The sequence below is a fragment of the Canis lupus genome, chromosome 27 (genome assembly GCF_048164855.1).
Source record: "Canis lupus baileyi chromosome 27, mCanLup2.hap1, whole genome shotgun sequence".
Taxonomy (NCBI): Eukaryota; Metazoa; Chordata; class Mammalia; order Carnivora; family Canidae; genus Canis; species Canis lupus.
The window spans coordinates 27,676,545-27,688,983 of record NC_132864.1 but is presented as its reverse complement, the minus strand read 5'-3'; positions in this window follow the sequence as shown (position 1 = coordinate 27,688,983).

The following is a 12,439-nucleotide window of genomic DNA, read 5'->3' as shown; positions in this document are numbered from 1 at the left end:
AAGTCCCTCATCAGGCTCCCTGCATGGAGCCTGCTTCTCCCTCTGCCTGTGTCTCTGTGTCTCTGTCTCTCTCATGAATAATAAATAAATAATCAATAATAATAAATAAATAAATAAATAAATAAATAAATAAATAAATAAATAGAATTTCAAAAAAAGAAAGAAAATTCCTTGGGAAGCTGTCGGGTTGGGGCCAACTGCTATCTCAATAAACCCAGCACAGCCAGTTTTTCCTCCTGTGCTGGGACAGATCGCTATTTCTCCTGTCAGACTGCAGAAGAAGTAGGGATTTATGTTTAGGGGTCACACGCTATGACTCTCACAGGGAACCAGAGAGGGTGGGTGCTCACACCCAGGCAGATGTGTGGGACCAGAAGTGAGGTGCTCCGCTTGGGGCAGGCACCCATCGAAGCCGAAGGAGCTGGGGAATGTGCTCATGCCACGTAACCTCTCTTGTTTTGGTGGGGCAGGCGATGTGTTTAGTTAGGTTGACCTTGACCAATTTTAACTAAGTTCAGTTAAATTCACATATGATGGGAGGCCAGAATGCTAAGGGCTTAACTCTTGATTGACCAGTTGTTCTTCATCTGTGACTCCCCAACACCTCCTGAGCCGGCTGGGATGTCAGGGTTGTGTCATAAAACGTGAACTGTGATCCTAATGTGGTCCCAGACAGGTCACTTAATCTTTCTGGGCCTCAGTGTCCTCAGCTATAAATACATGATGAGAAGGGGGCAGTGGATTTGGACAAAACAGGTACCCCCTGCTAGCCTGGGGTTGTAAGCTGCCCTGTGGGAGAAAAAAAACACCCCAAGTCCCATCCTAAGGGCTGCCATAGACTTTCTGGGTGACCCCGGGCAGTGCTGGCTTCCCTGCTTTATCTCCCCATCTGTGCATTGACTGGCTTAGCTCCATGGTTTTCTATTTGCAGCCACTGGGCATAGGCAGGTGCTGGGGCTGTAGATTAGGCCTGTGGTCACCAGGTCCAGGAAGGAGGGATTGCTTGGAATAAAAGAGAGCAGCCATGCACAGTAGGATGGAAGCCGGAGGAACAGGCCATGTGCTTATGGCTTTAGGGTGGGGCTGGGATGGGGCAGCTTCTCCAGCAGGTTGGCTTTCTCCTTAGCCTCGACTCCTTTCTGAACTCGTAGAGTGTCCTGAACTGGGCTGGGGAGTGGGTGGTTCTGGCTGCTGCAGGTGGACCTGGAGGGTTGAGGGGTAGGGGTGGCGTGGGGCAGGGTAGGGAGTGATATACAGAGACACTGAGAAGCAAGAATGGAAGGGCCAGACGGAATGAGAGGGCCAGACAGGCACAGGGGCAAGAGCAAAAGCCACGAAAGGACGTCACGCACACTTCTAGGCATGCTACAGATATTTACTGAGCATCTACTAGGCGCCCGATGCTGTGCTTGAGGCAGAGAGAGGGGTGGAGAGAGGGGGGAACAGAAACAGAGATGAGAAGAGGTAGAAAGATAGAAAAAAACAAAGACAGAAAAAAACGAAGATAAGTTCCTTCACTCATTTCACGGGTGTTTATTGAGCACCTGCTGTGTCCGAGGCCGACTCGGGCAGAGAGGAGAGGCTGGTGGACTGAGTTTGTAGCTGGGCGATGCCTCCTGGGTGAGAGCAGGATGGGGGGAAGGTGTGCTGCCGGCAAAGCCCCCCAGCTCCTCCCGCAGATTGAGCCCCCAGCCTTCCCCGTCCCCCAGACCCTGTAGGGGCCCGAGCCTGGCGGCTCTCCAGAAGCGTCTGGGGCCCCTCAGAGAGACTGCAGAGTCCCGGACCCCGACTCGGGCCATCTGGCCGCGGGCCGGGGCCGGGGCCGGGGATTCAGCAGGCGCGGGAGCCCAGGTGGTGGACACGTGTCCCCGGGGGGCCTCCGCTGGGGCTCCCGCCGCTGTCACAGCCACACACGCCCTTCTGCAAACACACTCGGCCCGTGATTGATTCTCCGCCGTCCCCCCACAGCCCGGCGGGTCCGACTGAATGGCCGACGTGCTGCCCAAACACCCTGCTGGAACCACTTCCCTGCCCTCTGCCCCGGAAGTCGTTTGTTTGTTTTTAGACGCAGCCTTTATGTCCGGCTGAATGGCCAGCGGCCTCCTCGGGCCGCCCAGCCGAGCTGGAGGCAGGCGCTGGGGCTGCCGGGGCCGCGGTCCCTCTGGGAACCCCGGGGACGCCCCCGGGCCTCCTGCGGCAGGGACCGAGACGCACCTGGGCAGGTGTCCCCTGGGAAGACACGCGGGGGCAGCTCTGCAGAGGCCGTCTCGCCCTTCCCTTAACCCCTTGCTAAGCCCCTGAGCCAAGCTCCTGCAGTTCCAGCACCTTCGGGCCTGGTCCCTGTGAATGAATCCAAGGCAGCCTCTGTTGTGAAGAGGCCAGGCTCTCCAGTGCAACGTGGGCTCGAAACCCAGGCCTGCCCCCCCCCCCCCCCGAAGCCTCAGCTCCCTTATCTACTCAGTCGGGTGACTGGGAGGGCTCCCCACATCCTGGATGAGAGCGACAAGCCTGGCACCCGCCTGGCACGCACTAGGTGCTCAGAACCTCTTCCTCTCTCTGTCCCCCTGACTCCCATTTCTCTTGGTCTCGGCCACGTGGCCTCCCTCCCCACCTGGATCTGCCCTGTAGACAAGGGAGCACCCTGGACCCGGAGTCCAGAACCCTGGGTCCGGATTCTCACCTTGCCCTACTCTGCAAACACCTGCACCTCTCTGGTCCAGCCAGGTCACCTCAAAAGTTCCCTCTCATATTGGGTGTCCAGGCTGTGAGTTCCTGGGGACACTAGAACTTTCTGTGTGCTTTCTGTCTTGCTTGGGACACATAGTAGGTGCTCTGGGAACGAACAGGGAAATGAGGTAAGTGGTTCATTGGCGATATCTGGGCACCAGATTGTGCAGAATTGGTCGGAGGGCCCTGGTTGTCAGAAGGGGCTCATTCTCCTGGGCCAGCCCGGCCAGGCTGAGCTGGGGAGGAGAGGTTCTTGTACTTCTATTCATGGAAACCCCATCAGCCTCAGCCTTCTCACTTCTAGTGAGGCAAAAATGGGGATAGGGTGGGATTAGGGGGCCAGCTCTAGCTTCAGAGACCCCCAACCCTCTGTTGGGCTGGAGAGACACCTGGCCCTGCCCTTCCCTCCTTCCCCTCCCCTCCCCAGGGCCTCAGCCTGCTTTTTTCCTTCCTTCCTTTCCGCGTTTAGCAGTGTCCAGGAAGCAGGGCCCTGTACTCATCTGTTACTTCACCCACCCACCCACCCACCCACTTATCGCACAAGCACATCTGTGGACATGCCCTTAGGGTTTCTGAACCTGGTGAGGGTGACAGGAGGTCAGGTAGCAGGGATAATTCAGGGCATTGGGGGCTGTGATGGGGACTCACAGGGCCTGTGGGAGCCCACGGGAGGCTCCTAAATCAGCCTGGGGTATTGGCTGCCGGGGCAGGCTGCCTGGAGGAGGGGATGTTGAACAAAACACCTGCAGGAGTTAATGGGGAGGTGGTGAGGGGTGGAAGCGTTTTGAGTCAACAGAACGCACAGCATGTGCGAAGTTCTGAGAATGGCCCTGGAAGGAAACAAAGGCAGCTCGAAATGGCTGGAAATGGGGAGCCAGTAATAGTAAGGACGGCAGTAATCATCACCTTCCCCAGAGGTGTTTCTCACTGAGCCCTCCTAGCCATCCATCCCCATTTTACAGACAAGGGAACTGAGGCCCAGACAGGTGCAGACTGGCCCCAGGCCCCAGGCTGCCTGAGCGAGGCCTCCTCGCCAGGCCTGGGAGCCCGGCTCCAAAGGGGCAGGAGAGGCAGGGTTGACGGGCTTCCTCCCAGAGCTCCCCTGGGCTGGGCTGGGCTGGGCTGGAGGCCCCGGGAGGCCCCTCGGGTGGGGGCGGGGCGTGGGAAGGCTGTAAACTGGTTTGGGGCGGCAGGGCTTTCCTGTCGCTGCCGGTGGCCCCCGCCTTTGTCCTCATGTGTCACTGAGGAATGTGGCTAAGGTCTGGATAAAGGCATCTTTGTTTGAAGGCCTGGGGGGGAAGGGGGAGAGGGAGGCTGGAGAGAGGGAGGAACGTGGCCAGGAAAGGGTTACAGTCCCTCCCTCCTGGCTGGCCCCGCCTCAGGTCTGGGCAGGCAGCACCCTGGCCCTGTGGACACCCATGTCCTCTGCTTGGTTGGCTCTTAATGCACCTCCTGACCTTAGGTCCCTAGCTTCCCTTTCTGTGAGCCTCAGTCTCCACATCTGGGTAATGGGAATTATCTTCCAACCTCCATGGATAGTCTGGAGGCTCCAGCCAAAGAAGCCACGCGGTTGACTACATGGGTCAGGTCTATTGATGAATGAGAAAAAGGCAGTCCAGAGAGGTAAACGGACTTCCCCAAGGTCATGCGGCTTGACCTTGAAGGGGGCCGATGAAGTCAGGGGCCTGCCGAGGCTGGGTGAGCAGGGAGATGGGGACCTGTGTGCCTCTTGGAGGTGGCTGGGCTCCAGGTGGGGCCTTTGGCCTTGGTGAGGAGGAGTTACAGGGATCACTGGCATGAGCGCACTTGCTCAGGGAAGCCTCTTGAGGGTGGGCCCTGGATTTACCCTTGGCTGCCCCCACCCCTCCCCCACCCCCAGTGCCTGCACGAGGTGGGCAGTAAAGACCAGCGGTTCCAGCCACCGCCTCTGTGTGATCCCCCCCGCTGGTCCCGAGCTTCTCTGCGTCCTGGCTTCCTTCTCTGTGAAAGGGATCTAAGAGGAGCACGCACGTCCCAGGGTTGTGGGGAAAGTTGAAGGAAATAACGGGTACGGAATCGGCCCAGAACCTGGCACTGGTTAGGAGGATTAGCGGGACAATGGACATCTGCTTGATGGCTGCACAAAAGATTTTCCCAAGGTCACAGCGAGGGGAGCTTGGGGCAGCCCAGGGCTCCTCCTGGCTCTTCCTGCCCAGGAAGGAAGGGTGTGAGTCCTGGAGGAGCTGCCGTCCTGGGTGGGACAGTTGAATAGAGAAGTAGGTAGCCTGGGCGGCCAGCTCTGCCCTTTTGGGAGGAGGTGTCATGTGGGGCTGGAGCTCAGGGCCGTGGCTCCCCACCCCCTCCCCACGGTGACAGACTTGGACAGACAGATGGGACAGGGCTCAGCACGCTTAGTCATGGCCCAGATATAATCTTGTCCCCAGGGGCGGCTACCTCTGTCTTGCTCCCTCCCAGCAGCTGCAGCCGATCCCAGTAAATCCGAGAGCCTCTCTTTGCTCAGTGAGTGGGGCTGGGCTCACTCCCTTTGGATGCAAGAGGAAATGGAAGCCCAGAGAGGGGGAGTGGTTTACCCAAAGTCACACAGCAAGCAAGGGACACAATTAGCCCCTCACTCATCACTTGGTAAATATTTTTGGAGTGCTAAGGGCAGGGTAAGTCCTTTAAGGAGGGTGTTCCTGGAGGGAGGGCTGACTTGTTGCAAAGGTCTGGAGAGGTCCTGAGATGGTCGAGGGGGTGGGAGCTGGAACTGGTGTGTAGGGTCAAATCCAGGCTCTGCCACTTGCTGTGTGACCTGCTCTGTGCCTCCGTTTCTTCACCTGTAAATTGAAGATATTCATAGTGCTTATGTCATGGGGTGAATGTGAAGATGACCCCGAGATAAGCCATGTAGGATGCTATGCCTGGTGCATAGCAGGTGCTCACTAAACGGGAGCTGGTGAGAGGGTACAGAGAATGAAGGGCATCTGGACCTGGAGGAGCACGAGTCAGAGATGGGTAGGGAACATCTGGATCCCAGAGGGGGAGGTCTTCGGGGACCACAGAAGGAGTCACGTGGTCTGAGTTGCCATTGTGGGGGTGGGGTGGGGGGTAGCCTAGAGGCCTGTGGGTCGCAGAGGAGATGAGCCAGAGGAACAGTAAGTGGGGTGGGGTGGGGGGTGATGCCCGGTGCTGGGCCTCAGCAAGGAAGAGAAGGAGGTGGAAGGGAAGGACCCGGTGGGGCTTGTCTGGACATGGCAGGAGGAGGAGCCTCAGGTTCTGATGGAGGCCAGGAACGGTGGAGGGAAAGGGCGAATGGAGCCCTTGACCAGAGTGAGAAGCCCCTCCTGGGAGCCTCCTGGGCACCGGGAAGGGCTCCGTACAAAATAAAACCACACGCTTCCTTGTTCAAAAAGCAGGAATAGTGCCCATAAAGGTACACAAATATGAAACTTTTCTTTCCTTCTGCCCGTCTTGTCTGCTCACGTGATGCGTGCTATGCTCCAATGTCCCATCGGACCTCGCTTACATAACACGGGCTCAAAGATAAAAATTATTAATAATTTTAAAGGGCAAATAAAATAAAATAAAATAAAATAAAATAAAATAAGAATTTTAAGGGGCGCCTGGGTGGCTCAGTGGTTGAGTGTCGGCCTTCGGCTCAGGGTATGATCATGGGGTTTTGGATCGAGTCCCACGTTGGCCTCCCTGCATGGAGCCTGCTTCTCCCTCTGCCTATGTCTCTGCTTCTCTCTCTGTGTCTCTCATGAATAAATAAATAAATAAAATCTTTTTAAAAAAGTATTTTAAGACAGTAACAGAGAAATGTTAAAACCTATGTGGGGCCCAGCAGTCAGGAGCACTCCCCACAGGGCCCGTGTGACCATAGAGATCACTTATCCATAAATTGACCGGGACTGTGCCCATTTCTCAGATGGGAAAACAGAGGCTTCAAGGAATTAAATGCAGGGGACGAGCGCCCCAGAATTCTCACCTGTTCCCGAGCACCCTATATTTTCCCCCACCTGTGCCTTCTCACCTCTAATTTCTACTGACTGAACGAACTCCAGAGGAGTTCAACTTCATCGAGGCAACTTCACCGTAAAACACAGGAGCTGTTAACAGGGGTGCAAAGGGAGAGGCAGGCTGCCCTGGAGGAAGACCCAGCCTAGACCCTGCGGCATGACCCTGAACAGGCCACTCTGGGCCACGGTCTCGCTGCAGAGACTCTGCTGCCCACCTCTGTCCCTTCCTTTCCAAGGCTTGCCTACCTCCACCCACGTCCCTCTCAGTGTCTGAGGCTTGAGGCCCTCATAAAAAATAAAACCACAGTCCCCCCAATGTGCTTGCCGGCTTCTCAGACCTTATTTTTTTTGGCTGCTAAGGAGACTAATAAATGGCTTGCCACTTGACGTAATCATTAAGGGCTCCACTGAGCTGTGGGCAGTGTTTCCTCCCCTCCTTGGCCGGGCCTGGGGCGCCCAGCCATCGAGGGTGGCAGTGATGGATGGTGTCATCACGGGGCTTGCCCAGGGGGAGTGCGGGCGGTGGGCGGGCATGGCTCTCTCTCCTGCGGGCTCCTGAGCTATTCATTATGGGAAGGGGGAGTTGATGTGTGGGGCTGACGGCTGGCTTCCAGAAGGGGCACGAGCAGGACTTCCAAGGGGAGTGTGGACCAGGATGGATGTGGAAACCAGTGTTTGGGTGCAAGGAGTCCACTGACCAATGGCCGATAAACAGATGGAACACGAAGAGGGTAACCTCAGGAGTGTGTGATCCATAAACACACACTACGATGTCTTTTTTTGAAAGTTCAAGAATTATAACAAATTTTAAAAATATCCTTAAAAAATATAGCACAGGGATGGCAAAAATTTTCTCGATCTCTGAGACTGAGTCTCTCAGTCTCGTCCCTGTATCTATACCCCTGCAACGTGGCTTCTCAGTTCTTCCCATCAAAAGAGCGTCTGGTTCCCACTCCTTGAATCTGGGCTCAGTCACAGGACTGGTTTTGGCCAATAGGATGCAGCAGAGGTGCCGCGGTGCCGGTTGTGAGCCTGGGTCTCAAGGGGCCTCGTGGTGTCTGCTTGTGCTCTGAGAACTGTGCCGCCACCACGTGAACAAGCCTGGGCCGGTCCCCTGGGGGATGAGAGACCGCGTGGAGCAGAGACCAGCCCCAGACATACCATGGCACCCCATCAAGATCAGTAAAGCCACCCAAACGTTCATACTTGAGCCTGGCAGGAGACCTGCCCAGCTGACCTGGAGATGCAGGAGTGATCATAAGTGCTTGCTGTCTTAAGCCAGTGAGTTCTGGGGTGACTTGTCACACAGCTCTAACTAGCTGATGCAGATCATGAGACTCAATGTTGGTGACGGTGTGGGCAAATAGACTCCCCTCCCTCCTGTAGGACCAGCAGGAGGGCAGCTTGCTAAAATTGTGCATATCTGTGCAAGTCACTAAAAGATGAAAAGTGGTGTAAATGCAGTTTTGTGGGCCTGTTTCCTTATCTGGAAAATGGGGGTAGTCGTGCCCATCTCACAGAGGTATTGCAGAGATGCAGGGATGGCGTTATGGCACGACACTTAGCACTTTAATAATGCCCCCAAGATGACTGTCCTTCTTTTTTTTTAAATTTTTTTAAAATTTTTATTTATTTATGATAGTCACAGAGAGAGAGAGAGGCGCAGAGACACAGGCAGAGGGAGAAGCAGGCTCCATGCACCGGGAGCCCGATGTGGGATTCGATCCCGGGTCTCCAGGATCGCGCCCTGGGCCAAAGGCAGGCGCCAAACCGCTGCGCCACCCAGGGATCCCGACTGTCCCCCTTCTTATGAGCAGGGGGCAACGACACTCTGGGAAGCTTATTTGTGCTCTCGGCTTTGGGGGGATTAATTCCCTGAGAAATCCTAAAGCATTTGTTTCTTGTGGACAAAGATTTATCAACGAGGATGTCCGTGGCAGCCTTGTTACAGCAAGCAAATAACAACAAACAAAATGACCAACATTACAGCAACCAGTGTTGCTTATTTTGCTGCCTTTTTTAAAGATTGCTCATTGTTCACCAATTTTTCTTAATATCGCCCAAATAAGTTATGGCTATAGGCTGTTCTGTTACAGTTCAGCTGCAAAAATCAAGGTTTCGAGGGAACTTTACTGATATTAACATTTTCAGGCTGTTCCACGAAAGTAAAAATCAAGTCACAAAAATAGAATTCTAATGCGATCCCAATTCTTGCAAAAAAAAAATTCTTTTATCTCTCTTTCTAAAATCTGTGCAGAGAGAAACCTCTGGAGGAAATGAACCTCAAATATTGTCTTGGTCTCCTTCCCGGCCCCCCACCCCCTGCAGTGGGGCTAGGTGTCTCTCTCCCTCTCTCTCTTTGCCTTCTTCATATTAATGAATTTATTTTTTTTAAATTTTATTTATTCATGAGAGACACACACACACACACACACACAGAGAGAGAGAGAGAGAGAGAGAGAGAGAGGCAGAGACACAGGCAGAGGGAGAAGCAGGCTCCATGCAGGGAGCCCGACGTGGGACTGGATCCCGGATCTGGGGACCACGCCCTGAGCCAAAGGCAGACGCTCAACCACTGAGCCACCCAGGTGTCCCTAATGCATTGATTTTGAACCTATCTGATGCCAGGTGCCTTAGGAAATGCCTCTGTTTATTTGGGCATCTGTGAGTTCTCACAGTGAATCTTAGAGGTGGAGCCTAGAACTGTCCCTACTTCACAGATGCCACCAATAAGTGGGAGGGATGCCACGCGATTGTGAGTTTGGTGAGAGAATGAGTGAGCGAGACCGGAAGCTTGTGGCCAAGATGAGGAAAAGTCTGGAGGCCTCAAATAAGAAAGAGCGAAGGCCGGGTGTTAGTGTCCCCGTCCTGACCGGTCGCCATTCCCTCCGAGACTCCCCCACATGTCCCTCCTCCTTCCTCCACTTAGGACCGGAGTCCTTCCTGTCATCTGCTTGAGCTCCTCGCTGCGTTTTCCAGACCTGGAGGGACCCTGAGAAGTTATCTTCCCCTCCATTCTCAGGATTTTTTTTTAAAAGCAATCTTTTCACTCTGGCGAACAAAGAACTATTCATCGTGGAAAATTTGAAAAATGATAAAGGTATGAAACAGCAGAACAGCCCCCGCTCCTGCCCCACATTTCCACCATCAGCACAGTCAAGGTTGACACCTGGCTGTGGTTCCTGGTGGAGACTTGCCCTCGGTTTTCCCTATACGTGGTTGGCATCACACTGGCTATATAATCTTATAACCTGCTCGTTCTCTGTCATGTCAGTAAAGATCCTTGTAGACATAAACACGGCAGGTGGAATATTCCAAGTGTGGGCATCCCCAGTCGACGTAACCGGTCCCTGGGGTCTGAGGAATCCCACAATTTTGTAGGAAGCTACTCACTCTGACCCCAAATAGCTCTGTGATTAACTGCTTTATTTTTTAAAATTAATTAATTAATTTAAGAGAGAGAGAGAGAGCACGAGCAAGGACGAGGGGCAGAGGGAGAGGGAGAAGCAGACTCCCCGCTGAGCAGGGAGCCCAGTTCAGGGCTCGATCCCAGGACCCTGAGATCATGACTGCCTGAGCCACCCAGCTGCCCAATTAGTTGCTTTAGATATTGGGGCCCACCTACAATTTTGATCAAGAACAATCCTCTAAGAAGGTTCAGCGTATCATCTAGAGAGGAGGTGTGATCTGCTCAACGGCTGCCAGCAAATCAGGGAGGGGCAGACCCGGGACTGGGCCCCGGGCTGCCTGCCTTGTGCATTTATCGGACAGTCATTAGTGGGCACCATCTGTATGCCAGGAACTGTGCTCAGCCCCGAGGAATCAACGCCGAATCAGACAGACTTGGCCTCTGCTCTCTCGAAGCTTCCATTCTACGAGCGAGGCTGTAAAATCCTGGTCATCCAGTCAGGTGATCAGTTTGACTGGAGCGTTGGGAGCTGAAGGCAGGGTGGGGTGGGGAAGAGCCGAGCAGAGGGAGAGGTGGGGCCTAGGGTGGGCTGACCTCTGAGCTGAAGCTTAAGGATGGGAGAGATGAGAAGGCCAGAGGGGAGGCTGGCTTGGCATGAGCGAGGACAAGAGCAGGAGACGGGGCCAGAGAGTGGGCAGGGCCAGGGCACACAGTCTCAAAGCCCGTGGTAGGAGGCGAGCAGAGGGTTTTAAGCAGGGGAAGGACGTGACCGGATCCGTGTTCTAAAAGGTCACTGGCTGCCGTAGGGCTGTGGCTGGCGGTCTGCTGAGGCCCTGCAGGTCCGGCCTCCAGGTGCACGGCTCTGATGGGACCCTCTCCCACCCCTACCCCTCGGCATCCCTCCCAGGGGCCTGCACACTGGGTGGGTCCATCCGCCTGGCCACAGGCCAAGGCCCCCTTGCACCCATGGGGATCGGGGACCCCCTTCTCCCACTGCCGGGAGAAGGGAACAGCAAATCTCTTCCCTGGCCTGGCTAAAAGCCTGCCTGCCCTGCAGGGCCCGAGTGTCACCCCTGTTCTGGGCATCACGCGGGACTGGGCTGGCTGTATCCTGCTTCGCTCAGCCTCCCTGCAACCCTCTGACCTCAGTGTCATGACAGGAGGTGGCCTGATGACCGCAGCTCACTGGGCACCCTGTTGAGGTCAGAGCCTGAATTAAGAGTCCTCCTCTCAGCTCCATCAGCTTATACCTACCCCACATGCCTGGTCTCAACAGTCAGGCAGGGCCACAAAGTCGCCTGCCCAGGATCATAACAGCCAGCCCATCAGGGGCGCAGCGGGCCTGTAGGACAGCTCTCTGTAGACCCCACATGTCCCACCCTAGGCTCTGCTTCTCAGCCCCTGGGGGGATGCTTGCCATTGTTCAGAGGAAGGAGGGCGAGGAACAGTGTTCCCTCCAGCGGGAGCAACATATGCCAAGTCCTAGATGGGACAGTGTGTAAATATGTGGGTGGTTTTCGGTAACTGCTTTATTGAGGTATAATTCACGTACCATATCATTCACCCATCTGAAGTGTACAGTTCAGTGGTTTTTTTGGTATATTCAAGAATCGTGCAACCATGGCCATATTGAATTTTAGAACGTTTTCATCACCTCAAAAAAAGAAACGCTGTACACTTAGCACTTAGCCCCCAAACCCTTTGTCCCCCTACCCAGCCTCTTGGAACTTCCAAACGATAGATTTGCAAATTCTGGACATCTCATATAAATGAAGCCATACGATATGTGGGTCCTGTGACTGGCTTCTTTCATGTAACATAGTGTGTGAGATGCTTCCAAGCGGTGATGCGGATCAGTGCACTACGGCTTTTTATGGCTGAAAAATATTCCCTTGTATGGATAGACAACACTTTACTTACCATTCATTAGTTGATGGACATTTGGGTTGTTTTCACCTTTTGACTATCACGAATAACGCTGCCCTGAGCATTTTTGTATGTCCGTGTGTTCTCATTGCCTGTGGATATATCCCTAGGAGAGGAATTACTAGATCATATGGTAACTCTAGGTCTGACTTTTTATTATTTATTTATTTTTAAAGATTTTACTTATTTATTCATGAGAGAGAGAGAGAGAGAGGCAGAGACACAGGCAGAGGGAGAAGCAGGCTCCATGCAGGGAGCCTGATGTGGGACTTGATCCCAGAACCTCAGATTCATGCCCTTGGGCCAAAGGCAGGCGCTAAACCACTGAGCCACCCAGGCGTCTCTTGGTCTAACTTTCTAAGCAACTACCAGGTTA